Source organism: Uloborus diversus, chromosome 1 (assembly GCF_026930045.1).
Source record: "Uloborus diversus isolate 005 chromosome 1, Udiv.v.3.1, whole genome shotgun sequence".
Lineage (NCBI taxonomy): Eukaryota > Metazoa > Arthropoda > Arachnida > Araneae > Uloboridae > Uloborus > Uloborus diversus.
In genome coordinates this window covers 213,659,475-213,664,725 of record NC_072731.1, presented here as the reverse complement: position 1 = coordinate 213,664,725, position 5,251 = coordinate 213,659,475, and positions in this window count along the sequence as shown.

The following is a 5,251-nucleotide window of genomic DNA, read 5'->3' as shown; positions in this document are numbered from 1 at the left end:
CTTAGCCAAGTCCTTCTCCTGCGTCCTGATTTATTACCTCTTTCGCAGAAGCAAGACTTTTCAAGGAACACGAATTTAATCATCGATTTCTTATTCTGGTTAGAATTTTGCTCAGATTTAAATTTTTGAAAAAAAAGAGAAAGAAAAGAAAAAAAAGATCTTAGCTTTTTAATGCATTTCGAATAATTATTTTGTGTAATAGCTTCATTTCGTTGAGGATTCAATATGACTCTTATGTTTCGATTTAAAATCTTACATTTATCGCTTTCTACGACTTATAAACTGGATTTGCTTTCAGGGAAATAGATGAATTATTGTTTTGTATGCTTTCAAATTGGCGGATGGTGAAATTTTAAGTCTATATTGCTCTTTTTTCAAGAGTTAAAGTTTGAACATATATTTTCATTGGTGTCATTTTTTGGAATTTTTGAAAACTGCAGGAATACTTAAATTGTCCTTTTTGAGCTAGAAAGTTTATTCTATCTTTTTGAGTGAGTTATGAAAAGTGCTTAGTATTTTTTTTTCTGTTTTTTTTATCCTTTTTAGTGTAAATGAATTTCAGAAATAGAATAATGTTACCATCACGAAACTTCGCCTCATTTGGCAGTTGGCTCTAAAAAATAACCTTGTTCTTCTGTAGGATTCGCATTTGTTTGCTTATTTAATTAAAACTGTTTAAATATTAAAGGATTCCCTAATTAATTTATGTTTTAAAACATGCAAGTCACTCGTGATCAAGATCCTAATATGTATCTTTACTTACCCCCGTTATCGATTATTGGCGTAGATGAGAGCAATGATAGGGAGTAAATTTCATGCTTGCTCCAGAGAAGCCATCACTCAAAATTTTCATTATGATTACTATTAATATAACTGTTGTAAGGCAACGAACAATGGCTTTTATGTTTGATCATTTAATGTGGAAAGTACATAAAATTTGCTGTTTTCTATCCTAACAGAAATAATAATTTTATTTTAGAATTTTAATTTTTTAGCATTAAGTTGTACCTTAAGATTAAGCAAATCACATATCTCGATGACTCTTAGTAGTCTAGTTGCTGAGATATAAGCAAAAGCAAACCTCAGCTTTTTCTGTGGCAAACATGCCAAGCATAATAAAAGTGCTTAATAATCGCGATGAAGAAAGGAAAAGAAGTATATTGTAATACATTAAATTTTGTCGTACAGTCATAAAGAAATGATCGTCATAATTCAAGAACTTATAGTTATTTTATTGCTCAAAATTTGGCTGAAATTTTTTTAAGTACAGACATCAAATCTGAAACCGCTCTAAGCAGTGATAAACTTTGCATCAATTATGTTTCAATAATAACTGGGGAGACCAAGATTGACCTATCAAATAAAATTTATTTTAATAATTTCTATCCTTATTTTAATCATCTTTTCATAAAGCCTATTTGTTGTAGCTATTTTGTTTTAAAGTATTTTCTTAATTTTAATACTTTTTGAAATATTAAACGTATGTTGTTTGCACTTGCTTTTGTTTTGTTTTTCATATCAAAATATATTAAACTTCGCTACTTTTATTTTAGTTTAATATAATAAATGAAAAAAAGGCATTTAATTGAATTTACTTAGGTTTGTTGTATTAAATTGAAATCAAACTCAAAGAGTTTCTATTACATTGCACAAGGAAGTGTTGTGACTTTGTATTATTTTGTAGGGAATATTATTTGACATATTTGTTTTGAACGACAGTTTCGTTGCTTACAAAAATGACGAACCCAGAATCCTAGACACGAAAAACCTTTTTCAAAAATAACATAAAGTGCTAGACTTATGTAAGCATTCTTTGAATAAAATATCATTTCGACTCAAGTATAGCAACGCTCTGTTCACCAAATCTGAGGACACAAGAAATCAAATGAGGGTAAGCAAGGAATACATTAAAATATTTTTCTACCCTCCAGCATGTCAAAAAAAAAAAAAAAAAACTTTTATTTTTCCTTTATTTCAAGCCCGCAAGACACATACTTGTAGTAGAAAAGAGTCGAGACCAAGAATTGTAGATTATTTATTTCAGGCTTTGCTTTCGATACGTTTACAGAGGAAAGTGCTTTGACTTTCTCACAAAGCCATAAAGGAACAAAACTAGCGTTTTGTTTTCGAAGATAATAATAACTTCTTTTTTACATGTTGTGCGGTTTCAATAAAAAATTGATTATTTTTTCAGAGAGGGCGGTATGGTTTTCGATTTGTCATTGAAGTAAATTGTTAAAATCTGACTCTTAAGGCTGATGTACTCTGTATTTAAGTTTTAAATTAGTAAAAAATTGAATTTCCTCTTTAGCTTTCCCACTCTTAAATTTTTAATAAAGAATCTTCAGATGATGTCTTAATCTATAAACATCGTTCGTTTAAACGACACTGATAAAAAAAAAAAAAAAAAAAAAAAAAAAAAACATAGTACTACTATAAGGATAAAGAGACTAAAGGGACTGTTACTAAATAAAGGGACTACTACTATAAGAATAACAATGCAAATTACGCACAAAAAATCAAGAAAATACAGCACATAGCAATTTCAAAGCTACAACACTATATCAGTGCAAAAACTGAGCATACAAGAAAACTCAGCGCACTGTTGTGTGCTGAGTTTTTGCATTGATGAAAAAGCTCCATTGTCGGTTTTAAATTGTTGTGTGATGTATTTTTTTGAGATTTTGTGCTTTAATTATGTTAGTTTTTTAAATTACTCATCATTCGTCTGGTTCTAACATTCATAACTTTACAAAATATTATAGTTATTCAAAAACTTTTTTTTTTCGAACATTTAGATGAAAATACATTTGAAATGTCTAGTTATGTTTTAGTTCAGAAAACTAAAACATTTTTATAGCCTATGCCCGGAGCACTGTTCTCGATAAAATACGTTTTATGAACCGTACAAATGAAATAACCCGTAGTGATAGACATATAAATCAGATTATGTTTGTCAAAATATCATTTATATAATGCATTTTCTTCCTCCAATAGTTTAGAATGATTGCTATTTATTGATCTTTTATGAACAGGAGTTAAGTGTATTGAAAAAAAATGAGTCAATTTGAAATACTTTTTTGAAGGACTAGTTTTAAGTCCGAAAAAGAATGGTGGTACCGCTTGATACCAGCAATGATTGCGCACCATTACCTTTCTCGCTTGCATTAAGCACCACAAAACATATTACAGAAAGTTCCTTAATACAGTAAGTAATAAGTACAGCTAGTTATAAGTAAAAAGCAAAAAACAAAAACCAGGTTCTGTAGGAGTAAGATAACGTTTTTTTACTCAGACTATTCACCACTTGTAGAGACAAGAAAAGTAAGAAGGGAAAATAACTTTAAATATTATTTTCTGAAGCGTGCAACCCATTACGTTTACCAATTTTTTGGCTTAGTTCCAAAAAACATTATTGCATTTGAATGCTAAGGATGCTTTTAATTTGATAATTGATAAACAAATTCAGAAAAAGGCTTTTTCAGCGGTAATTTTTATTTGTTGAGAGAAACAAATCCAGCTATTATATTTTTTCTTTACTTGAACTATTCGAAATAGAAGGAACATCCAAAGAAAACATCGATCGCTGGAAAAGACAAAATATTGGATGAACAGCACTCGTCTTCAGTGTTTTTCTCATGATAGCTAGCCAAGTTGGCTTCAAACGCTTGTGGGTTAGTAATACAAAGTAGGATGTTATTGGATTTTTTTAAAGGAAAGAAAAAACTACCAACGTTATAATTGGTTTTACAAAAATACTGTAGTGAAATTGTGTTTTAAAATTAGTACAGTCAAACATACTTTCACACTTTTCACCAATATAAAGCCATAAAAATTACATATCTTAAAATATATATTTAAAGTTCTCACGACGGTTGGGGTTCGTTGGGGTAATTTGGGTATAAGTTAAATTTTATTAAATGAAATTAAAGCTTTTTATTTGATACTCCTACAAAAATTTGGTTAGAAACATTATCCTTAACAATGAATATATGCTGAAAAAATGTTGAATTCTACTTTTTGGAGATATCAATGCAATGCAAACCAACTACTTCGAAATAGTGATGCTAATTAATCTGCTGCTCTATGTTTTTCAAGTTTAAGTGTATAGACATTACACATGATTACTTTAATTTGGCCATTAATAGAAACATTTAACAGAATTCGTTTTCATGTAATTAATGATTTAAAAACATAGGATAATTTGGGTATACATTATATTTTCCCAATCAGAAGGACAAATAATAATTTTATGGGACTTTTGACATAGGCCTGTATGTGCATCTTCACTACCCAAGGTAATATATGCTAAAAATGAATTGGAAGGTTGTTTAAATTTGCTTAAATGTTTTATGACAAAAAACTACGTCCCGCCTGTTAACGGTTTGTCATATGGTGCTATTTTAAGTCTAAAATCCATCTAAATACTTAAAAAAATGAGTATTCATACCATCGCATCATTTCTATTGTACCTACATTCAACCTAAGTTTGAAAACATTGAGTAAGATTGTTATTAAAACCATGCTTTGCTCTATAACCATTACCATACCCAAGTTCCCCCATCCACGAGGTACTTTAGGTAAAGTGAAACTTATGTTTGCCATTTATATGCAAATGGATCTAATAACATGTAATTTATAGTTAACTATCCTGGAAAGTCATAATGCTTAGCTGAAACAAGAAAAAGATAAAAAAATATATATTTATTTTATTATATATACTTATTTATATTTGTTACAGGACTATAAAGCTCAAAGTAGGTCTATTTTATACTCAAATATTACAAAAATCCCTACTTATTTTAATTAACTTGATCTTCCAAAGCCTGAGCTTATTTAAATGTACTATTCGATCACCATTTGCCATATCGCTTACACGCAATCTATTCAATGAAGTGTACTTGTAACTTAATTCCTGTACATTATATTTTTAAAATTTTAGCGTTTCTTGTTCAATTAGGGGAAAAACACTTCATTGTTTGCAAAGACATTCAATAATGAATAAAATGTATTGCGCACTTTTTCAACCTAACAATCATAAACATTTACGGCACATCAGAGCTGTGCGTAAGAAAATAGAATATTACTCTAAAAAACAAACTATTTTTGCACTTATTTACTATAGATATCCAATTTTAAGCTTTTTGAGCTATTAATGTTTTTTATCCGACTTATCAGTGAAGTTTGAATTAAATTATTTAGCATTGAACTATACTTGGTCATTAGACTTTGTGCATAATGTTTTGGGATA